Source organism: Phyllostomus discolor, chromosome 4 (genome assembly GCF_004126475.2).
Source record: "Phyllostomus discolor isolate MPI-MPIP mPhyDis1 chromosome 4, mPhyDis1.pri.v3, whole genome shotgun sequence".
NCBI lineage: Eukaryota > Metazoa > Chordata > Mammalia > Chiroptera > Phyllostomidae > Phyllostomus > Phyllostomus discolor.
Window position 1 is genome coordinate 100,342,632 of NC_040906.2, and position 26,308 is coordinate 100,368,939.

A 26,308-nucleotide genomic window follows, 5' to 3' on the forward strand; every position below is an offset into this window, starting at 1 on the left:
ATATCCTCCTCTAAATATTTCCTTAATTTGGCTGTAGCAAAGATCTGTTGAATTTAATTTCAAAGGCTAATAATTTATAAACTTAAATTATGAAGCCCAGATATCTTGGCTCTTTGTATCACTGATGTTTTTCTTTGCTCTAGATTTTAATTTTCTCAAAGTTCTACAATTAGATCATTTAAAAAATTTATTACTGTTTCAACAGTCCATTCTTGCAAATAACAGATAACTTATATACTTAATATCTTGGAATGGGAAAATGTGATGTTGTAGAAGATGTATGATCCTCAAAGAGTTTTCATTTTAGTCTCATCATCTGTAAATTAAATAGACTGCAAATGTATTGTGTCATCATGAGAATATGTATAAAGGAGATATTTATAATATTTAAATGACTTTGCAAAAATGAAAGTAAATTATGCTTTAAAATATATTAAGTAAAAAACCCAGCACCATTAGAGATACAGTCTGGAGGAAATTTAATTGCATTAAAACCACTATAAGTTAATTTAATTGTGGGCTATATTATCACATTAGTAATTTGCATTTTTTACCATGGTAGTTTTAGGAAGCTGTGGAAAGAGTTCTAAAAGTCAATATTGCACTTTTATAAATTGGGTTATTTTATTTTAATCACAAAAGACTAAATATTTTATTAAATTTAAATAAGCACATTTATATGACTGTACTCTTGTCTAAAGTTCTCAAAAAAAGTGCAATTAAAATGGAAAGTAGCAAATCTGAAACACAAAGGTATAAACCCTGAGACAAAAAGACACCTACTAAGAAGGGCTTCTGGTTGCTAATTCAGCTAAAATTTTATAAAACAGTCTAGCATCCATTTCTGCGCAGGCCTTCTCTAGCACACTGCACCTCATGGAGAGAAGTTGATGCACTACTTGCTGCTGCACTGCACTACAGGCTGCCTCTGTACTGAACTGCCTGTCTTTGCACTGAACTGTCTTCCTGCACTGTGTTCCTGCCATCTGAGCCAGACCTTATAAAGGAGTTCCTGGAATCCTATTTGAACCAATAGGACTGAGGCTTTCCCCATCCAAGTGGAACTGTGCAGCTCTGGCCAATCAGAGTTGGCTGTTCTGACTGATCTATCAGGATAGTATCTTTTGGACTAATCAAATTGTGAGGATTTGGAGTCCTCAATTTGCATGAAAATGGACCAATTGTGGACCAGGTTTGAGGTTTCCTGTCCATATAAGCCTGCTTTCCTCTGACTTAGCAAGTACACTTTCTCTTGCCACCAGAGAATAGAAACTGCATCTCCCTGGCTGAGCTGAAACACTGAAGATGTCTCACCAGAGCAGAGCAAAGCAGACTGTCACAGAGTGGAGCAGGCCAGTTCAGTGAATAAGCAGACCAGCACAGAGCCTGGCCTGGGAGCAGTTCTACAGCCTTCCTGTACCATTGTTGAGCTGTTTTGCATTGAATAAAGTTTGCTACTTGACTGTATGCCAAATTTGGGATTCCTGTTGGGAATGAATAGGTGCCAACTACCATTAGTTAACAAAGGAGATGTTTTAAGGAAATGGGCTTATTTTGAACAAAATTTTAAAAGTAAGTCCATTTTTCTAAAAGTAGATCAATGGAACAAAGTGCTACAAACCTTTCCTAATATTCTACAGTGGATGACTACTTGATAACTGTCAAACTTAACCTTCAGAGTGGGAATACGTCCTATCAGACACATTGCATCATTCAAAATGAACATCGATGTCATCTCTCTCGTTTTTCCTGATTATTCCTTACTTCTTTCCCTCCTTTAGGTACCTTAGAAAATTAAAAACAAAAGGTCAGACCAACTTGCATATATGAATCACACAAAGCACACACACAAATATTACTACTATTATCATTAATTAGGGGTTAGCCAAAAATAAATGGCACATGAAAAGTAGGTAAATGAGAAGAGTTTAATAAACATTATTTGCAACAGTAGGAAAGTGTGAGCAGGTTTGAAGAACAGCTATAAAGAATTCTGGAGTGCCCATGGGCTAGTATTAATCTTTATGATTTCTGGGTCTACAGAGGCAAAGAAAGTAAATGGTTTCTAGAATTTGGGGAGAAAACTTGAAGGAGAGGTTGCCAGACAAACACAGTGACCTTTAGAGGGATATAACCAGCTTGTAGTAAAAGTAGGGTGGGGAGCCAGGGGAATGAACAACCCTTGTACTCCACACCTCCTGCCAGGGTTATCATTGGCTTAATCATACCAGAAGCCACACCTCATTGATATGTCCAAACAGCCTCCTGGGCAAGGGGTATGGTGGAGAATGGGGGGGAATGTGGATGTAGAAATTCCAAATTCATATGTACATAAATGTACATATATATGCATATATACACATACTTTATTTCATACAATTAGAGTCATGCTCTGCATCCTTTTCTGCAGTTTGCTTTTTATCATATAAAAATGCTTTGGTGAATATTACTTATTAGTTCATGTGGATCAATTTCATCTTTTAATGATTACATGGTATTTTTTTTGTATTTGTATTCAACAATTTATTTATCCAGCACTCTGTTGCTTTATCTTTTTTCCCTATTGCTTGCAATTTTGGTGTTTTTTTAGCATTTTGCTATTATAAGTAATACTGACATAAATGCAAGATTATTTTAAAGATAAGCAATAAATCAGTTTGTAGATCCCTATGTCCTAGAGTAGTTCTGGGTCATCACCTTCAAAGACTCCCCCAACATCTTAGAGTCTGCATATGGATGAGTTTATTATATTTCATTTGGATTTTTAAAAATAACTGTACTGCAGTTGAAATTTGCTGAATTTTTTTTTGGAGTGTGTTATCAAATCCAGCAATTCGGGTCCAATGTAATCTGGAATTGAACAAATTTCCATGGATACCTAGTTAAATATACTTTACTTTAGAAACCTAGAAAACATTCTCTGTTTTAGACTATAGTGTCAACCACTTAAGCTCTTTAATGATATTGTTGTTTTTCCCCCTGAGTCGATAGGTTGTATGTTAATCAACCTCATCCAAATTGAAGGCATTTCTAAGTGAGTCCTGGATTTGGATTAACAGTGGATTGATGAATACTAAGAGAGTGATGGTATGTGTTGTTAAGGATTTCAGTTCTGAGGGAGAGACTTGAGAGCCTTAGGCTGTAGGGTCATTGATTTGGTAAGGTTGTTGAATGTCTGTCATCATTGTGATAAGATCCTTTGATCTGTATTTAGTGTCAGGCAATCTGTTATGCATGACAAGAAAGAAGGATCATGTCAGCAAGAATATCACATAAGCAGTGATGTTTGTTGTTTTAAGTACATTTAACTGTTCATGTCTGCATACTTTGTAGAGATGAATAGGTCATGGTTTCTGAAGTCACAGTAACTAATGGTCTCTTAAAAAATTTCTCAGTATTGGTTCTAAGAGGTTTGTTCATTCCACTAATACTTGCTGAGACCCTACAGTGTGCCAAGTACTGTTATGAGGACATGAAATAAATTGAGGATAAAACAGACATCCTTGGTCCTCATAACCAGGGTAATAAACACAATCAAGAAGCTCAGTAGAGAGCATGTTAGATGATATTAAGTGCCTAGAAAGAAAGATAAAGCAAGGAAGAGGAATACACAGTGATAAGTGAGAGATAGAGATTTTAAGTAAGTGGGCTCTAGGGTGCCTCATTGAAAAAGTAAATTTGAGTAGAGACTTGAAGGTAGTGAGGGAACCAGTCATGGGGATATCAGGGTGAAGAATATTCCAGTTGGAGGGAACCAAAGGCAGAAGGCCCTGAGGCAAAAGCACGTGTGGCATGTTTGAGGACCTGAGAGAGGGCCAACATGTGGAACAGAGTGAACACAGGGATTGTGACTGTAGGTTCGGTCAGAGAAGAATGGGCCCCAAATCAGGTATGTCCTCACAGGTCAAAATACAATTTTAGCTTTTACTCTGGGTGAGATAGAAAGGCACTGGAGAGTTTTGAGGGAGTGGTGACATGATCTGACTTTTAGTAAGATTCTAACAGAATTATGGACAGTCAGTTGAGAATGATGGAAGGGGAGACCCATTAGGAGGCCACCATGGATAAAGAAGAGTGGTTATAACTTGCACCAAGGCCATGGCAGTGAAGGTGGTGAAAAGGGGTTGAATTTTGGATGTATATTTAAGGCCTTGGTTTTCAACAAGGGGCTATTTTTCCCAGGGTGGGAGGATACTTGGCGATATCTGGAGATATTTCTGATGGTCACAACTGGGGTGTACTACTGAAATCTGTGAGTAAAAGCCAGGGATGCCGCTAAACATCCTACGCACAGGACAGCACCCCACAACAAAGAATTGCCAGGTCTCAAAATGCCAATAGTGTCAGATTGAGAAACCTCAATTTAAGGTAAAGCCATCAGGATTTACTGAGGTTTGTATGCAGGGGCATCTACAGAGGTGACACTGAGGCTTTACCCAGAGCCACTAGAAGAGTGGATTTGTCATAATTTAATATGGGCTGACTGTGAAGAAAGTGGTGTGGAGGGTATTAGGAACTTAGTATTAGATGTGTTAAAGTTTTGAGCTTGTTAGAAATTCATGTGGAGCTGTTGACCAGGTAGCCGGATATATGGGTCAGAATTCAGGAGAGAGGTTTTTGCTAGAGATGTAAATCTGGAAGTCCCTAGCAAAAAGGTAGAATTTAAATGTGTGGCCTTAGAAATGAAGTGGTAGCCTTGAAATGTAAGATTCTGTATATGTAGGGGATGTTTCCAATGTACTTCCTGTGGGGCAAGTGACATTTAAAAAATTATTGTGATAAAATACAAATAACAAATGTTACCATTATAACCATTTTAAAGTATACAATCAAATGACATTTAGTATTGTCACAGTGTGGGAAAAACATCACCATTATCTAGTTCCAGAACATTTTCATCACTCCAAATTACATTTGCAAGTGAGTTTGTAAAAAAGACTGGAAAACAAATTTTACTCTAAATAATTAGGTCTGAAAGGAAAAAAAAACATATTTGTCTGTGAGAGGTTCTTTTTTCTTAACATTTTAATTTACTGGTTTAGAGAGAGAGGAAGGGAGAGAGAGAGAGAGTTTGTTATTTTACTTGTTTATGCATTCATTGGTTGTCCTTGAATGTGCCCTGACCAGGGATTGAACCCACAACCTTGGTGCTTGGTGTATTGGGATGATGCTCTAACCAATCAAGCTCCCTGGCTGGTGCTTGTGAGAGGTTCCTTTATCTTAAGTCATCCTAAGAAATGACTCTAGTATACTAGAGAGATCTAGAGCCTTGTACACAGCCAGACCAATGTTCAAATCCTGTCTCTTAAAGAGAAGACAGTTATTTAACCTCTCTGAGCTCTATTTACCCATCTGAAAATGAGGACAATAAATACTTCACAGGAGTGTTCTGAAAATTAAGAAAAATAGCATATTGAAATACCAAATGTATAGTGATTACTCAATAAATGTGAGCTATTAGTTATCATTATTATATAATAATTTGATGTTTAAAAATTTCTTGCTTTTATGTGGTACAATTTTTGTGTACTTTTCTTCCTTAGACACAAAAAATAAGATCAGTTTGATAGCTATATACATTTTATTAATAAATGGTCATAAGCAATCTCACTTACTTTGTAGGTCTAAAACTTTCTGTATGACAGACTCTTAGAAAGTTTTAATTTCAGTAGCTCCTTCACAGTGAATAAAAAGGGTCAGTATAATGACCTGTATTCTAAGAACTAAGTGAATAAGTTAGAATTAATTTTGAAAGAAAAAGAGACTATGAAAATGACATAAATTAAGAAAAAATGAGCTTACATAAGTTAATATTTAATTATAGCTTACATAATAATGTTTTTTTATTGTTGAAACAAATTTGAGAAACAATTTACAAAATACATGTATATTTTAAGTTTAGGAATCTTAGAGAAAATAAAATGTTCTTAGTAGAGAACTAATTTTTTAATATGTGCTAGAAGTCCATGAAACATTTCTTCTGTGAAATTGATTAAATTAAAATTATTTTAATTATTTCTGTGGATATTAATTTATCTTAGAGGCATATGTATAATGAACTCTCGATGGTGTTATTTCTGTGATATTAAAAAACAGGTATATAGCATGGGATTCATGGTTGAAAATTATAATTTTTTTCTTGTAGACTATAAGTACTAATTTTATTATGCTTCTGATAAAGTCAGAAGATATCTATATTACCTGAATAATATAAAATAAATTACTCTCCTTTTTCTCCTAAATAGCATTATAATATAGACTCCCCAAGGACAGGAATCTTTGTCAATCTTATTTATTGATAAAGTCCAACTACCTAGAACATAAATAGCTGTTGCATAAAATATTCCCAGTGCATTAAGTACAGGTGGAATGAGGAGATCTGTTATTTTGTGTGCGTGTGTGTGTTCTTCATTTGGGCCATTTTTTGTGTGTATGTGTGTATGTATTTTCAGAAGGGTTGAGAAGTGATAAGGGTGAAGAAAAAGAAATTATGGGGACTTTAGGCCAAGATGGGGGTGTAGGCAGATACACTGTGCCTCCTCCCACAACCAAAAGAAGGACAACAATAAATTTTAAAACAAAAAAACAACCAGGAATGACAGAAAATCAAACTCTATGGAAGTCTGACAACCAAGGAGTTAAATAAACATTTATCCAGATCAGTAGGAGGGTCAGAGATGGCCAGCAGGGCAGAGATGGCCAGCCTGGCAGAGCTGGCAAGGAGGCAGCTGGCAGGCTGGGCAGCCCTACATACATGTGCAGATAAGCCGGGAGGAACAACTGGGGAATGAGACAGGCCCTGCAACCCAGGGTTTCAGTGTGGGGAAATGAAAACTCAAAAACTCTGACTGAAAAAACCTGTGGGGTTGAGGTGGCAGGAGAAACTCCCAGGGGTTTGGAGAAACTCTCCAAGGAAAGTTTGCTGGAGAGGACACTGGGTCCTAGAATGTGATCAAACCCACCCACCTGGGAATCAGCACCAGAAGGGTGCTAAATTTGTTAACATGACTTATTATATCTATGTAGTTATTTTTCTCTGCTGAGCCAAGCAGGTTACAATGCTTTTGTATCTTTTTGACATTTTGCTTTACACAGGAATTTATTTAAAAAATGCCTCTTGTTTTCTTTGCTTCATTTTCTTTGAGCCTACATGCCCATTTAAAATTTTTTTGAACTAGTCATGCACTATTCCAAACTGTTCCACATGTATTCTTTGGGAACTCTTTCCAAAGCCCTTGTCCTCCTGATTGAGTCCGGCCTGCTGCACCTGTTGTCTTTGGAACCCCCTTTGTTTTCTTATCTTGAACCCCATAGCTTTATTTCCTGATAGTGCTAAACTTGTCTTGCAGAACTGCTAAAATAGGGTCTTTTGGAAGTAATTTTTCACATCTGAAAGGGTCTCTGTGCTTGTCATATACTTGACTGATAGCTTGTGTGTGGAGTTCGAGGTTAAAAAGCATGTTTCCATCAGAATTTTGGAGGAAATTCTGTGTTCCAGCCTCCAGTGTTGTTTCTAAGAAGTTATTCTGATCTCAACTCTTTGTACATTATCAGTTTGTTTTCCTCTCTGGACTTATCTTTTTACCCATAACATCTGAAATTTTATGATTATATACTTGGGGGTGAGTCCTTTCTCTTTTATTGTGTTGGCCATTAGGAGGATATTTCAATTCACATGCCTATGTTCTATAGTTCTGACACTTTTTTTTTCCTGTGATCTGGCCCCCGACCCCATTGTCTGTTTCTTCTGAATCTCCTTAGACATATGCTTCACCTTTCCTACTGATCCTCAACTTTTAGATAGCTTCCCTATTTTTTTGTATTTTTCTAATTTCTAAAACTTTTACTATCCTTCATCTTTCAACCCTTCCAGCTTGTTTGCTCTGTGCAAAAATGTCCTCTGAAGAGTTAGATTTTGCTATTTTCCTGAAAAGATTGAGGAAAAGACAGAGGAAGGGATCTGAGGGGCTAATTCTATTTATAGACTTTTAATTATTCCCCATCATGGTACAAGCCTTACTCCTTCCTAATGTTGCTAGGTCTCAGACTTTCTGAGTTGTGCAAGTATAAATTGGCTTTATCTATTGTTGTCACCACCCTCTTCTGTAGGGGCCTACTTCAGCTTCCTTTTTATTGTCAGGTGGCTCACTGCTCCACTCTTTGCTCCCCATGCTCTGGACTCATTGCTCTCTGTTCTTGACCCTTATTGAGCTAATTCTTTTAATGCCTTTACTGTCATTTCAGTGGGGTATTAGGAGCTTAGGAGGAAGTAAAAATATATATTTTTGTCATGTCCCTAAGTTAATCGAAGTCTTCTCACTTAGTTTTCTATCACTTCTACTACAGGCTATTTAATGTGAAATGGAAAGGATGTTGGAATATGTTAATTTGTGGTGATTGGCTCAGTTATTCTCTTCGAGCATGTGCTACTAAATCTGTCTATAATCAAATTAAGCAGCAACCAAACTTTGCCTAGGTTAAAATTTTAAACAATCTAATTCAAGTGTTTATTGCCTCTGTAAGATTGAGGTTGGACTGAGTATTGGATTGGTGATTGATATAGGAATGATTTCTCCCCAGCCATCAGGGCATCAATAAAGAATTTCCTTTGTAACTACATGGAAGTGTCTCCTGCCAACTTTTTCTTCTATGGCAAAATTTTGATATGTAGCTTAAGTTTGAATTATTCTTAACTAGGAAAACATAAGATTCTCTGCAAAGAAATGTGAAAGTCAAAGATGAAGACAAGTTAGACCCATCAAAGTGGGATTGAAATAAAATTAAAGACTAAAAGACAGTAAAGTAATAAAACTGCCTGAAAAGCTTACTTTATAAACGTCTTTACGACCATGACCTTAGGTACCATATAGCACAATTTTGGTTGGAACCCGATAAGAAAAAATAAGCCTATTTTTTGTATGTTGATTATTGATTAACTCAATTCATGTAATTACTTTGATATTTCAACAAAGTTCTTCAAACTTTACAGCTATAGATGACATCAGTATTACAGATATAAGTGCCACAAATAATATCTGAGACTCATTAGAAAAAGTAGTTCAAAAGGTATATGTTTAACACTACTTACATACACTGCTCTCCAAGGCCAATACTATGTACTTACTGTTTAAGCTTAACTTTTTAGCAAAAGTCTCAATATGAATTAGCCATCTAATTTTATGTTTCTTTTTCAAGTTACTATGGTAACAAAACTGTGGTTAATGTAGAGAATCTGAAATGCTATTACCCTCTTACATTGATCACTTTTGCCCCAAAAGAGGAAAATAATGAACTATTGTGGAAATAAGTAGTTTTATCACCCAATATTGAATTTTATTCATGGATACACTTCACTACAAAAGTAACATAAGAAATGGTAAGGATAACATATGGATATGGGTTTGTGTGTATGGGTGTTTATTTTTCCTCAGGGTTAATAATTTTTTAATTGAATGCAGCTGCTCAAAGATTTTTGTTAAGCATACACACTATATTGACATGAAGTGGCTACATTTTAATTTTTTTTTAGAAAACCATTTGAGGCTTAATGACTTAGCTGTATTTTTAGAGAACTTATAAACAATAAAGATGCTGACACTACACACCAGGTAGAGCAGTGGTCAGAGAGCAGACACAAGCTGTCTGGGTGCTCAGCTAAGCTGGGTATAACCTCAACTTTATGCCTTTGCTTCCTTCTTAGTAAAATGGGGATAAATAAGAAAATCTGGGTAAAACATTATTCGTATTCTCTAGTACATACTGAAATACATTTTCTGTATTCAAATAAATATAACATGATCAAACTTCTTAATAATTAAGTACTCAATTAATGCTACTTTTTATTGTTATTTAATAGTTGCTACTTTAAGAGACATTAGGCCTTCCCATCTTCTGAGTTGTAGAATACAATTTAGTTTGGATATATAAACATACACATATAATAAATTTCATTTACCTTGAAAGGTCATTTGATATTAGTTTTCTTCACTTTAAAGTTTATTTTCTAAAAGAATTTTTCCATTTTATTGCTTATTTGTAGTAGCATCCTCATGCACCTTAGCTGTTTCAAATATTGGACCTTTAATATTGTACTTCCCCCTGACATTTCCATTCATATCACTACATGTTATTGTTTTCAAAGCAAAGACTATGGGATTCTATCAATACAATTGCCAGGCAGAATGCAGTCCCCAAGGGTACTTAAGAACCAAGAATGTGAGGACTGTTTGACCAAGCATTAGTTTGTACTTAGATGGGTCCATAAGCTTGACTTCTTCCATAGGACAACTTGAAATGAGAAAAAGCAAGGATGTGAATGATACCTTTACATTTGGCAATAGGTCAAAAAATTATTGTATTCTAATATCTTTCCTTTTATTTGACATACATGGTCCTCACAACACCTGGGATGTTGTAGGCAGGATAAGGATCTCAATTTATCCTGCAAAGGAAGAAACCAAGTTACAATAGCATAGATATTGAATGATGAAACCACAACTAGCTGGTGCCCTTTTACTACTTGGATCTTCATTTGTCAAAGTCTTTGGTTTTCTGCTTTTGAAACTTTGAATAGAGAGCTGAATACGATGTTACTGTTCTCAATACACAGGCTTGTGAACCAAAAATATTACTACCTTTTTTGTATTTCTTCAGATTTTATGTTAATGGGTTATCATTTTGGTGGTTGATGATCCAGATAAATGTTTTATGTTAAGTGGAAGCTTCTATTTAGAGCATTCTATGCTGTTAAAATACTAGTTATCTTTAGCATGAAAGATTATTTTAACAACTTTATTGAAGTATACTTTGTATACCAAAAATGTACTGATTTAAGATGTGCATTTCGACTTCCAGCCAAGATGGAGGAATAGGTAGACACACAGTGCCTCCTTGCACAACCAAAAGAATGACAACAACAAACTTAAAAACAAAAACAATTAGAACTGACAGAAAATCTAACTGTATGGAAGTCCAACAACCAAGGAGTTAAAGAAGAAACATTCATCCAGACCAGTAGGAGGGGCAGAATGGGCAGCCAGGTAGAGAGGACTTGTGGCAAGGTGCTGGCTGGTAGACTGGGTGGTTCCACATATGTGTGCAGATAAACCAGGAGGAACAACTGGGGAATGAGACAGACTCTGCAACCCAGGGTTCCAATGTGGGGAAATGAAACCTCAAAAACTCTGAAAAAACCTATGGGGTTGAGGCAGCAGCAGAAACTCCCAACCTCACAGGAGAGTTTGTTGGAGAGACCCACAGGGTCCTAGAATGTACACAAACTCACCCACCTGGGAATCAGCACCAGAAGGGCCCAATTTGATTGTGGGTGGTGGGAGAAGTGACCGAAAGCCAGCAGAGAGCTGAACAAATGGCATTGTTCCTTCTCTGACCCCTCCCCCACAGACAGTGCCACAGTGCAGCATAGTGGTTTCCCTGCCCTGGCAGATTCCTAAGGCTCCGCTCCTTACTATGTTACAGGTGTGCTGAGGCCAGGAAAAAAAATGGCCCAAATGAAAGAACAGATCAAAGCTCCAGAAAAAATTACAACTAAGTGTCAAAGAGATAGCCAACCTACTAGATGCACAGTTCAAAACACTGGTTATCAGGATGCTCACAGAATTGGTTGAGTATGGTTGCAAAATAGAGGAAAAAGTGAAGGCTATGAAAAGTGAAATAAAGAAAAATGTATAGTGAACCAACAATGAAGGGAAGAAAACTGTCACTCAGATCAACAGTGTGGAGCAGAAGGAAGAAATAAACTTTCAACCAGAACAGAACGAAGAGACAAGAACTCAAAAAAATGAGGAGAGGCTTAGGAACCTATGGGACAACATTTGAACCTATGATTCAAATGTTCCAACGTTGTAATCATAGGGGTGCCAGGAGGTGAATGGGAAGGGCAAGAAATTGAAGAATTATTTGAAAAAATAATGAAGGAGAACCTCCCCAATTCTGGCGAAGGAAATAGACTTACAGGAAGTTCAAGAAGCTCAGAGAGTCCCAAAGAAGTTGGACCCAAGGAAGAACACACCAAGGCACATCATAATTACATTAGCCAAGGTAAAAAGGAAGGAGAGAATCCTATAAGCAGCAAGAAATAAGGAGACAGTCACCTACAATTGAGTTCCCATCAGACTGTCAGCTGATTTCTCAAAATAGACCTTACAGGCAAGAAGGGGCTGGGCTGGAAAGAAGTATTCCAAGTCATGAAAGTCAAGGACCTCCACCCAAGATTACACTATCCAGCAAAGCTGTCATTTAGAATGGAAGGGCAGATAGAGTGCTTCCCAGATAAGGTCAAGTTAAAGGAGTTCATCATCACCAAGCCCTTATTATATGAAATGTTAAAGGGGCTTACCTAAGAAAAAGAAGATTAAAATATGAACAGTAATATGACAACAAACTCATAACTGTCAACAATCGAACCTAAAAAGAAAAAATGAGCTAAGCAAACAATTAGAACAGGAACAGAATCACAGAAATGGAGGTCACATGAGGGTTATCATTGGGAAGGGGAGGAGGGAAAATGGGGGAAAAGACCCTGGTAATAAGTAGCATAAATTGTAGTTAGAAAATAGACAGGGGGAGATTAAGAATAGTATAGGGGCCCTGGCTGGTGTAGCTCAGTGGATTGAGCTCGAGCTGTGAACCAAAGCATTGCAGGTTCGATTCCCAGTCAGGGCACATGCCTGGGTTGCGGGCCAGGTCCCCAGTGGGGGCCACATGAGAGGCAACCACACATTGATGTTTCTCTCTCTATCTTTCTCCCTCCTGTCCCCTCTCTAAAAATAAATAAATAAAATATTTTAAAAAAAGAATAGTATAGGAATTGTGGAAGCCAAAGAACTCATATGGAAGACCCATGGACATGAACTAAAGGGGAGAGAATGCAGACTGGAGGGGTGTGCACGGCAGAAGAGATTAATGGGGTGGGGGGAAATGTTACAACTGTAATAGCATAATCAATAAAATATATTTAAAAATGTAAATTTCAATTATTTTACTACATTTTCCAAGTTGTGCAACCATCACTGCAATGTAACTTTACAGTTAATCCTGTTCCCACCCACGCCTTAGACAACTACTGATCCAGTCCCTGTCTTTATAGATTTGTCTTTTCTGGATATGTCATGTAAATGGAATCATACAGAATTCATTTTCTTTTTGTGACTGGCTTCAATCACTCACATAACACTTTTGAACTTTTTTATATTATGACATATATTGATATTTCATTCCTTTATATTACTGAGCAGTGCATATTCTATTTTATTGATACAGCATTTTTTTAAACATTATTTTTTTTAAAGAGTTTATTTATTTATTTTTAGAGAGGGAAGGGAGGGAGATAGAGAGAGAGAGAGAGAAACATCAATGTGCGGTTGCTGGGGGTCATGGCCTGCAACCCAGGCATGTACCTTGACTGGGAATTGAACCTGCGACACTTTGGTTTGCAGCCCACGGTCAGTCCGCTGAGCTGTGCCAGCCAGAGCTGATACAGCATTTTTTAATCCATTCACAAGGTGAACATTTGGCTTGTTTTCACTTTTTTAGCTGCTATGGATAATGCGGCAGTGCATGTACATGTGCAAATCTTGGTGTGGACATATATATATATATATGTATTTTCATTTTTCTTGGGGTTGGGATTGCTGGATTGTATGGCAAATAGAGTCTTAACTTTTTTAGAAACTGCAAACTATTTTCCAAAGTATCAATATCTTTTATATTCCCACAAGAAATATGTGAGAGTTCCTGTTTTTCCAAAGTCTTGCTAACATGTTATTACCTATATTTTTGGTTCAATTCATTTTAGTGGGTGTGAAACAGTATCTTACTGAGGTTTTGATTTGCATTTTACTAATGAGTGATGATATTGTCTTCCCATGTACAATATTTATTAGCCATTTGTATATTTTTTGGCAAAGGTCTATTTAAAACCTTTCTAGATTTTTAAATTGCATTGTTTATCTTCTTGTTATTGAGTTTTAATAGTTCTTTAACTGTTTAGAATACAAATCTTTTATCTGATATGAGGTTTGCAAATATTTTCTTTCAGTCTGTTGCTTGCCTTTTCAGTTTTTAATGTGTCTGTGGAGCAAAGTGTAGAGGTTTTGAATTTTGAAGTCTAGTTGATCAATTTTTTAAATTTATGGATTATATTTTTGGTCCCATAGCTAAAAATTTTTTGCCTGATTTGAGTACTCAGAGATTTTCCTCCTGCATTTTCTTTTAAATTTTAAAAAAGAACTTTAGTCCTTATATTTAAGTCTGTGATCACTTTAAATTAGTTTTTTATACAATGTGGGTAAGGATCTGAGTTTGTTTGTTTGTTTGTTTGTTTTTTGGCATGTGGATATCCGATTGTATTAGCATCATTTGTTGAAAAGACTTTATTTTCCTCATTGATTGCCCTGGCACATTTGCAAAAATCAACTAACCATAAATATAAGAGTTTATTTGTGGACTTTGAGCTCTGTTCCACTAATCTATATTATTTTCATAACCAAGGCTTATCTTAACTTTATAATAGTTTTAAAATTGGGAAGTGAAGTCATCCAACTTTTTTTTTTTTTAAAAATTGCTTTTGCCATTCTTAGTTTTTTGTATTTGCATTTCTATTTTAGGATCAGATTGCCTGCTGAAATTTTGATACAGATAATGATGACTCTCTAGATCAGGGGTGTCAAAGTCATTTTCACTGGGGGCCACATCAGCCTTGCAGTTGCCTTCAAAGGGCTGAATGTAATTTTAGGACTGTATAAATATAACCACTTCTTAACTAGGGGCAAAGAGCTTGGCACTGCCACCAGTAAAACAAGGTGGAGGGCTGGATTTGGCCTGCCAGCCTTGTGTTTGCCACTGTGCTCTAGATCAATCTGGAAAGAATGCCATTTTAACAACATTGAGTCATTTGATCCATGAATATGAAGTATCTCTCTATTTCTTTTGTTTCCCCTAGTAATACTTCATAATTTTTAGTGTGCACACCTTTGTTAAATTTATTCATAAGTATTATTCATTTTCAATGGAGTTCTCTTCATTTCATTTTAAAATTATTCACTGCCAGTACAAAGAGATATGCTGATAATTTAATATAGATCTTGTATCCTGCCATTAGTGGGTATTAAGCTTAGTATTCAGTGATTAAGCTACTTCCTGATTTTGGGGCCTTAGTTAGTGTCACTTGGTTGGAGCATCATCCCATTAACCGTAAGGCAGTGGGTTTGATTCCCCGTTGGGGCACATGCCTAAATTGCGGGATTGGTCCCCAGTCAGGGCTCATTTGAGAGTCAACCCATCGATGTTTCGCTCCTTCCTTTTCCCTTCCTTCCCCTCTCTTTAAAATCAATAAGCATGTTCTTAGGTGAGGATTAAAAATATAATAAATAAATGCATGCATATATACATACATAAATTGATACCACTAGGGAGCTTTTTAAAATTTTCTGGACTTCCTGGATATTAACTATAGAAGTAAAATTTGCTTTTGGTACTTGCTGCCTAAAAGAAGCTTGTAGTGTGCTGTACCTCACTTGGGATGTAATACTTGAGTTCTGAGCCTTTCAGTGATTGCTGCTATCTCCTGTCCAGATGGCCTCTCCTAGCACCTTATCATGACAAGAATCTTTTTCCCCCAGCAAACAAATCAATAGAAAAAATATCCTTTAAATTACCAATGAACCATGTTAAGAAAAATACCCTTAGTTAAATAAATAGACTATTAAGACAAAGCAGAACCTGGTCAATGTCGTTTAGTTTATATTGTCGGGAGTACCTGGTTTGAGAGTTGTTGTTATTCTGTTTCTTAAAACTATGTTCAAAGATCAGTCCTAAAGCCCATGTCTGGTGCTCTGTGATTCTAGCCTGGTGGGAGTTAAATTTCTTTCTTTTGTTTTAACATTTATCAATATCATGTATTACATACTTCAACTACTATTGATCAGTCAACTGTATGTCATAAAGGTGTTTATTGCATTCTTAAATGTGATTTTAAAACTGAATTTTGGCACTGTAATTTTTCTTCTGGGAACACATGTCCAATATTATAAGGTAAGTCTATTGAACAATGTATTTTAATTATACAAAATAGGTTTTGTATAAGAACATGCCTATAGTTTCCAGTGAAGCATAGCTATATTTATTGTCTGGAAATAGTGGGAGGTTTTGAAAAGTTCAAAAAGTAAAAGTAAGTGAGAATCTTGTGCATTGCATTTCAGTGAGTTTATTTTACAGTTGTAAGTGAGGTTCCCAAAATTGCTGATAGGAAAATATGAAGAATAAGAATAAGTAAACATTTATATGTTTGGTACTTCCTAGCATTTATATAGGAAGTTCAGAGAATCAGATGGATTCTGATCTTCCTAAGAGAATATTACATGTTGAGTATTGTAAATTGATATTAAAATTCAATCATTGAATAATTTAGATAAAGTGTAAGTTCTGTAGTTGTTGACATGTTGAGAATATGCTGGTAGATACTTTGCTGGCAGCTTTGGTAGTACAGCTTCCTGCACATAGCAGGTCTTGTATGGCTAGTCATGAAAAATCACTTTTCAAATTAGAAGTTAATAAAACTTTCCTGATCTGAACACTAAGCTCTACTACTTGTGCGATTAGTGGTTTCATTTCTTTCTCAGCAGTTGGGTAATGATTATGGCCCCAGATGCAGTGAGAGTGATAGAAAGATTGATTAATTTCACTTGAAAGGGCATATGTTCAAAGAGAATCCAATCGGAATGCTCTAAATGAAGATCTGACATCTTTGTAGCCAAGAGTTGTTCTTTGCTGCTGAGAGTTGTACTCTTACATGGTGTTGCATTGATGTTTAGAACAGGATCTCTGCAGCAGTGGGATCTCTATTCACTTGGTCTATAAAATACTGGGTCTTGCTCATAATGCAGTACACATGTGTGAGTGTGTCTGTTCCTGCTGCCTCTCTCTGTCTTTGTAGTAAGCTATTTGTGACTGTTACAAAGGTTCCTTTGTCTCCTTTACCCTAAGGATGCCTTTAAGTTGTGTGTTGCTATTGATCAATACAAACAAGGTTGCCTCAAAACTAGGATTTAATTTAGAATACACACACAGTACATGTTCATGCTGCACAACAACCTCTCTATGTTTTAGTGTGGAAAACATTTTGAATATTAAATCAGTGTGACCATAAAGAAAAATCTTTTTATTACATTTTATAAAAACAAAAAGGTCTGTTTATTTAATGTTTATCAGCTTACATTTATTTGATACTATATATTTCCAAGGACACGTTATTATGAATATATCTTTCCTATGCCACTCTTTTTGATTTTCATGTGTTCAGTAACTTTCTAAATACTTTTGACAATTTAAAAGTGATTGAAAACTTACTGTTTTAAAAAATTATTTACTTATTTTTAGAGAGAGGGGAATGGATGGAGAAAAGAGAGGGAGAGAAACATCAATATTTAGTTTCCTCTCATGTGCCCCCTACTGGGGATCTAGCTGCAACGCAGGCATGTGCCTTGACAGGGAATTGAACTGGCAACCCTTTGGTTCACAGGCCGACACGTAATCCACTGAGCCACACTAGCCAGAGCTTAAAACTTACTTTTTTAAGAGAAAAATAAAACATCAAAAATTCTGGGCTAAAATTTTAATGAAAGAAGGGTAAGAATGCACGGCTGTGATTTTAGCATGGATCTTGAATTTAATAAGTTTTGTTTCTGAGTATATTACCGTGAAGGTGTGTGTTTCTAGATAAACAAAATACATGCATCCTCCTTTTTGAAAGTGTCTCATATACAAAAATTCTCTATCTCAAGGCAAAAGGTGAGAGAACTGTATAAATTCATGACACTGCTTAGAAAACTATCATAACTTTTACTTAGTTCTTATGTAAATCCAGAGAGTGTTCTCATTCCTTGGATTTTCTGATTGTTTTAATAGGGAAAAATTTTGGTCTGAAATATCTTAGGTTCTTTTTCTTGCCTTTAGGCTTCAATGTTAAGATTCTATTCATGCATCAAAGGGTCCTGGGGTGGCTCTATGTGTCAGGTGCTGTGCTGTGACAGTTGCAAAGTGGAGCAAGACACAGATCCTGTTTCAAGAAGGCAAACTGCCATTTCCCGATTCCCCACTTGGAGCATATAGACCACCACCCTCAAAGACCCATGCTCAAAAAACACCATGAAAACTTTCCCTTTAAGTTATATTCATGCAAAACTTCAGATGTCTTATGAATATACCCTTTTCCTCAGTGGTTCTCATTTTTTAAAGCTCTCAGGGCTATCTGAGAAAGCCCAAGAGCTTCCTAATTATTGAATAATAACATAGATAATAAGGGTGTTAAAGGATGGTAGCAAGATAAGTGGAAAGGGGATGTTTGAGAGGAATTTTAAGTGCTTTTTAGACACTCTTCAGCAAGTAGTTTAAATTTTAAACAGTTATTGGGGAAGCCACTCTAGGTCTTTAAGTCTTTCTGATGTTTGGAAGACATTTCCATTATGGGTGAACATTGACAAGACAAGATTCCTCCAGGGAGTTATGTTTGTAACACTCAGGAAAGAAACTGTGCTCTCACCAGGACTTTTACAAATCAAGGATACTTTTTAAAAAAAAAGTTTTTGTGAAAAGCAGTTTGTATTCAATATTAAAGCAAGAGATACATTAAATTTAGGATTTATCATATTTTATCTTTGTTAGAATCTCTGATTTGTTTGCCTTTGATTGATTTTGAAATAGATGAGCCAGCTTTCAGAGCAGGAGAATGATTTCATTATTACAGAACCCAAGGCTCAAAATCAGATTTGAAGGTATGTTGAGACAGTGTTCAGAATGAATTAGTGAGCAGATGTAGAGTATGTGCTGCTGATGTCTGATACCCACATGCTGACCTAAAAGTAATGTACTTCCCTTTAGGTCTTTTTTTTTAGCTTTTCCAATTTATTTTGTTTTTATTTTAATCATTTTTTTATTGCTATTCTATTGCAGTTGTCCCAATTTTCTCCCCTTTGCCTTCCCTCGTCCATCCTACCTCCCACTCCCACAGTCATTTCCCACACTGTTGTCCATGTCTATGGGTCATTCATACTTGTTCCCCTTCATACTCTTCCCCTTCTTTCCATCAGTATGCCCTTCATCCTTCCCCTCTATTCACTTTTATCTTATTTTATTTGGTCTTTAAATGTCAAAGGGTTGAAGTTAATGGTGCCTCTTAATTTGAAATGAGTTCACTGAAGTTTCATAGTGGAAATTCTGAGGCTGCTAAAGAATCTAGAGCTTGGAAATAGAGGAGAGGACAAATGTAGGATATGCTGAATTTGTCGGGTGGTTAGACACCATGTTTTAAGGTGATTAAAATAGAAGTCTGAATGTTACCAAACCCAAAGAGTAGGCAAGGAGGCTCTTCTGCTTGCTGCCTACCAGGCAAATCTCCAAAGATGGAGTTCAATGGAAAAGAAAAGAATCTTCTATTTAATAGCAAGTTTCTGCCTAAAATATCTGGGGAACAAAAGTAAGGAGAAAGAAAAAGTCAGAGTATGATATCAAAAACAGTCTCATTACAACTACTTTACAGTTGTAATGAGAACTCAAAATAGCACAAGAACAAAAAGCTATTCACAGTGCCGACTATTATCATCAAGGTCTTTGGCAATAACAGCAAGTTTCTGCCTCAAAGCCCATTCCCTCTAAGACAACCAAAGAAAAATCACCCTGTCACCCTTTGCCAGCTCAGTTCAAGGTTGCACCAGAAACCTCTTTCCCACCCAAAAGTATCATGAACATAGGTGGCTTAGCTGGTCTGCAATGCTGTCCAGCTTCAGGCATCTTTTTGAGTCTGTGCCTACAGGTCTTTGCTCACAGGCTCACATAGGCCACCACTGGCAGTTACATGAACACCAATGTCAGTATTGACACTGGAAAGAAGCTACTGTACAATTTATTACTTTCGTAGTTTCATATCTTACTGTGATTGTTTGGATCATTATAACGGTGTTTAAGCTGATGTTTTCAAAGAATTTTAGAGCTAGAAGGGGCCTTGCGATCATTAAACCTGGCCTTCTTAAAAACAGATGAGGACACTGAGGGCCAGGAAGACAGGTTGGAGCAACAGAGACAGAACTGGGACATGTGTCCTCTGAGCCATTTCAGGTTCAGTTCAGTCTCTTTTTCCATAAGGGCCGATGACGGAAAGTACCACAGCCTGGCTATCAGGGAGCAAACGGTGAACTTTAGGGGCACATATTCCACTTTTTATATGCTACGTAGTGGGGCTTCATTAAAGATGGGGGCTAAAATCAATGAATTGAAATGAGAGTTTTCAGGAGGGAGGGTAGATGAAAAAATATAGTAGATTTCTCTCCCATAATTAGGTACAGGAGAAGCACCTGATCAGCATTGGCAACCCTGGAACCTGGTGAAAAGAGTTCATCATATTTGCATGAGAAGAGACTTTATTCTAACATCAATGCCAAGAATGGCTAGCATTACAGTTTAGTCCAGCATAGAGACATTTTGAAGATGGACAAAACTGGTTTGTGTCTGAACTTTTTCTTACTAGAGTGTGGCTTTGAGCAAGTTGCGCATACTCTTCATGCCTTAATGTTCTCCTAGCTCTGAATTCCTTACCTCATCACATGATAAACACTTATGTAGCCTTTATCATGTCCCCTACAATATTCTGTAAAATAGGGTTATTAATGTCTACCCCAGAAGACCTTTTTAAAAGTACAGTGCCTGGTATGTGTTAAATATTCCATAGAAGATAAAATTGAGCTAATGTTGAACTGCTGGCATAGGAAACCAAGTTGGCCCCTGGATGAGGCTTTTGGCTGTGTTGCAGAGGCCATCACTGACCTGACCAGGACACTCAGGGGAAGGACAGCTGGTATGAGGCAATAATGGTATATATCCCAGTTGAAGAGAAGCATTGAGTGGCCTGGAGGCCTCTAGGAGCCTTCAATGATCAGTGATTGGCCCTGGGATTTCACAGGAAGTAATTTTGGAATATATGAAATAATTTGAAAAAGGAATTGGGGAAAGCTGAGAAAAAAATATTTCTAACAAATGTATATTCCATTTGATGTGATTTATTTTTGTTTTTGAGAACTTTGGTATAGTTGACCTGGGAATTCCTCAGGCTCATAAAATGCTGGAGATGATACTGCCTCCCATTTTTCAACTGAGAAAACAATCTGTGGGAGGGGAATTCACTCTTTGACGGTTGCCTTGGCCTTCATCTTCACAATTGTCCAATGTGATCTTCAAAGCAGCCCTACAGACATTGTACATGAGTTTTATTAAGATAATGCAGGAAACCACTGGCAGAGGTGAAATAAAAATTAGGCTTTCCACATAAGTGGTTAAGTGCTCTTATCATTATCCTACTTAGTTTAACTCTAACTCCATTCCTTCAATTGACTGGCATATACTTATGAGTCATTTACCCTGGAACTTTGCACATTCTAAACCCTAAAGATACAATGATTATTTCCTTTTCTGTATACTCTGGGGAGTTTACCACCTGGCTGGTGATGTAATAGATAAACAGTCAATTATGGAAAGAAAAGCTAACAGATATATGAAAGCATTATAAGGATACAATGATTATATGAGAAATATTGCTTTGAACAGTGGAAAAGAGCTTTAATAGTCTGTTTAGTGGGTACTATACTAAGTGTTTAGCATGAATTTTGTTGTTTATATATTAGAAAGGTTATTTCATTGGCTTAAATTAAAGCTAGGATTAAAGTCATCTTCTCTAATCATGACAGTGCTTATATTCTTTTCTAAGCTTCAATAGAATGTTCTAGTGTCTAATACAATATTGTATAAATTTGGTCGTAGACAGATAAACCAACCATAACCAATTTGAGACAAGTTCATCATAACACTGAGACAAATTATCATAATGGATAATCTGAAATTGAGGGAGCATGTAGTCTCATGCAAAGACAGAAAAAACAGTAAAACCCAGATGGAAGAGATCATTTGGGGCTAGCATCAGAGCCTCTTATGTTGGGGTGGGGAGGCACATAGGTGGCTCTGAATGTTGTAAACCAGTGGGAGATACTCACAGCTACCAGCAGAATCAAGCTGTGTCAGTTTGCTTGCCTGGGACAGCCTTGCAAGTGTAGACTGAGGTTCTTGCTTAATTGTGGTGGAATTTTGCGTCAACATTGTCACACATTTGATGTGATATTTCCCCCACCTTCCTCTTTTGTTTTACTTTTTGTGATCTCTTTTCTCATTTTCTTTCCATTCTTAATAGGGGTCTTTAAAAATATTATCTATTTTCTCTTTTATCCAATATTCCTTGTTGGAAAGAAATTTTCAAGGAAATCTGAGGTTGGGGGTGAACTCTTAGCACCCAGTTGCAGGCAGGTACCCTCTGATAGCCTCCTAACTTTAAAATACCTAGTGTTCCAAAGAGTGTCCTAAATATTGGGTAAAAAGAAAAAAAATATGTATTTTATGTATGTGTACGAGGTCTGTCCAGATAGTGTCCATTCATGTGATATGAAAAAGAGACATCTATTGAAGAAGATATAAGATACAAAAAACATTGTGCATAGGATAATGATGCCTCAGTCCCCTTCAAAGTAGGCACCTTGGGACTTCACACAGTTCTACCAATTGTCATCAGCTGCCCTGTCATATTTTCCTGAATCTCATCGATGATCTGAAATTTCTTCCTTTTCAAAGGTGATTTTAGTTTTGGGAAAAGCCAGAAGTCACAGGGCACCAAGTCTGTGCTGTAGCAAGGTTGAGTCACCTGGGAGGTTTGACGTTTCTCCAAAAAACTCTGTATAAGATATGATGCATGAGTGGGCACATTGTCCTGATGAAGCTGCCAATCATCAGTTGCCCATACTGCAGCCTTCTGAATCATCTGAATAGTTTCCATGGGGGAATGTTCAAGCTTAATGCAAAATTTGGTGCAGACTCGTTGCTCTACTTGTTTAGTCATTTTGAATGCAATGGCCACATAGCGCACATGGTCACTCAATGACATCTACTGCTTCCCACTAACTAGTACAGTGAAGTCCTCATTGTTCACACATGTGCAGTGCAGTGCACTCTCTTTGGCTGCCAGGTTGCATTTATATAGCACACACCATTCTTGTTATATTAACAACAGCTGGACTTTTTCTGCACAGACCTTGTATATACATATGTATGTATATATGTCATATATGTGTATATATATATGAGCAGGGGAGCAGGAAAGTGAGGTGTATGGGTAGGGAAAATGCACACATTGGTTTTCTTGTACTTGTGGGGCGCTTTCTAGGAAAAAAGGTGGGTTTATTTGGGGGGAGGGGAATGGGTAAGATCACATAAAAGAAACCCAAGATTCTGGAGGTTATCGTACAAACCATTACAGAAACTATGGAGGTTCCTCAAAAAGTTAAAAATACTGCTATCATATGATCTAGCAATCTTACTTCTGGGTATATAGCCAAAGTAAATGAAGAAATCACTCTTCCAAAGAAATATCTGCACCTCCATGTTCATTGAAATATCATTTACAATAGCCAAGGCATAGAAACCATGTAAACTTCTATAGACAAATGAATGGATAAAGAAAATATGGTACATATATGTACAATGAAATGCTATTTAGCCATGTTAAAGAAGAAACTCTTGCCATTTGTGACAAAATGGGCATTATGCCAAGTGAAATAAGTCAGAGAAAGACAAATACTGTAAGATATAATTTATACGTGAAATTAAAACAGTACAGACATTTTCTAGATATAAAATTGAAAAAAGGTTTCCATATATTTTTTATTAAAAATGGACAAAAAGGACGCATGGCATACAGTTAAGTAGTAGTCTCCAAAACATATTCACTAAGTCATTTACAAAGTTAGAAAATATTTTTAAAATTTTAAGTGAAAATTTAAACTTTTTATTTTCAAGTCTGAACAAGTGGGTATATTTCAATCCACTTGTTTATTTACCTAGATTGTATCAAAGAGATGTTTGATAACCAAGAGTAAAAATACAAAACCAAGTAAGAAAATGGTAAAATGATAAGAACCATGAAATAATTTTAATTAATTTAATATCAAAATAATTAAAACTATTATCCTAATAATTTTTATACCTAGAATTAATAGACAATTTAGTTTTGTGAACTGTTTTATCAATAATGAAAATCTGCTTCTTAGAATCTGAAAATTTTCATTTTGTTTTGTTTCAGAGAAACTCAACTAATAATTTTATTCTCAAATACTCAAGCATTGTCTCTTCTTCTTTTGAAAAGGAAACTACTTTATTTCACTGGCCTGCAAATATTTTAGTTGCTTGTGTTTTTTCTGCCCATGCTGAAAAATAGGTGTTACCAACATTAAAAAGCAGGACATCTCATATGGTGCAGTATTTTAGGTCATAGCGATGACAGTAATAGTAGAGGAAATTTGGCATAGTCAGCTATATCAGATTGAAAAATATTTATTGTGAGTTTTTATATTTGCTTCAAATTTTAATATTTTAAAGTTCTCAAAATTGAATGATTCAGTTTCCATTTTTTTTCATGGAATGTATTCAACAGGTTTGATTTAAACAACTTCATGTTTTTTAACAGTTTTTTTTTTGGTGGGGGGAGTAGAGAAATGTTGAATGTGACTGCCAGTATTTGTTTCCAAGTATCATTTAAAAATCTGCAGAGATATATAAAATACTGTGTCATGCTAAAATTAATAATGTATAAGAAAAGTCATATAAAAACTCTAACAAAATGTGCTAGAAAAATAGCAGGAATAATAATAATGTTTATTGACAAGTTATTATATCGTGATTGTTTTTACATGCTTTATGTTATTGAATCTTCACAAATATCCTATGAGATTATTATCTTTACGTTACATCTGAGGAAAATGTGTCACACAATGAGGTGTGCAGGAGAGCTGGGATTTGAACTAGGCTATTCTTCATAGTAGATTTGTGTTCCTAAAGAATTGCTTTTAAAAAATGGAACACTGAGCCTCAGAGGAGGGTCCATCATGAACCTTGTGATCTCATTTGGAGGAAACTACCTCCCCTTGAGCCCTAAGTCTATAAATCACCCATCTAGGAGATAATCTGCACATATGTGACCATAACACATGCTTATTGAATAGACAGATAAAGGAGAACAGAGTTTTGAATGAATGGCTCACACCTTAGTTAATTGTGTTGGCTACATCAATAACCTGCAAAGACTGAGTGAATTAGAATTTTCTATGTAGGAAAGAAGTGGGACATTTTGAGGCATAGACATTGCAGATTGTTTTCTGAGTACATAAGAATGGAATGTCACTTAATAAGTAAATTTATTATTATGGGGCACATTAATGAAAAGTGGGACTGCCCTAGAAAATGCATCTGAATTGTCCCTTTAACTTATGACATTAATGAGTAGAACAGAAATCAAATGTGTAGTTTAGATGCCAACAAGAGGGCAAGGTTGGAGAGAGGTTGGAAAGATGAGGAGTGGGTGAGTAATGAGGCAGGGAAAAGGACAGGGAAGGACACAGGAGAACACTTTTTGTTTTGTCCATTACTGATGATGACTGGTGCTCCATTGTTTACACTCATGGAGTAAGAACCCTTTGAGAGCATGACTATTTCTCACTAATCTTTATATCCCTCACCATTTTGATTCTATAGTCTTGCTCAGTTTTGAGCTCAATAAGTGTGTAGTGAAGAGAAGAATGAATGCATGACAAAATACATGCATGACTTTGGAAAATCCAGTTTGAGCTTCTACTTATCTGAGAAACCCTGAATACCATTTAGGTTGTATCTAACATATAGTGCAAAATTACAAGTGGATGGCATTATTAATTTAGGGCTTGTGACCATGTTCCAACCATGTTCAAAATGAATAAATCAGTATTTATAATATGGCCAAACTATTTAAGTCCTTTTCTGTTGTTACAGATGGTTTTGTTCTGGTTTTGGTTATTATTGTTGTTTCTTGGGGGTTAACACTAATTCCTGGCATAATGGGATGACTTGCTGAGAACCCTCAGAGAAGAGCACACATAGATGGGGTGTTGTTGGAAGGCAGAAAAGGTGGTCAAGTTCTTAGGTACATATTGATGGTAGAGGCCCTTCTGGAGTCTGTGGGGAGGTATCTCTCTTGGCTTGAACTACTTTCAAAAGTGGGGCCTAGGTTTTAGGACTTCTGAAACAGTTTCTAGGGCAAGAGGAGTCAAGTAGTGTGTCAGTCTGTGGAGAAGCTCCCTCTGCCAGGAGATAGAAAACAACTTGAACTACAAACATCTATTTTAATAGGCTAAACACAGTGTTGAACAAGAGGTGTCTAGCAGGATATAAG

General features: G+C 36.3%; 1 protein-coding gene across 3 annotated transcripts in view; it reads left to right on the top strand.

Moving 5' to 3' along the window:
- Positions 1–26,308, top strand: part of THSD7B (thrombospondin type 1 domain containing 7B) — a 903,223-nt gene that overhangs the window by 127,341 nt on the left and 749,574 nt on the right. The gene's annotated exons all lie outside the window — the stretch shown is intronic.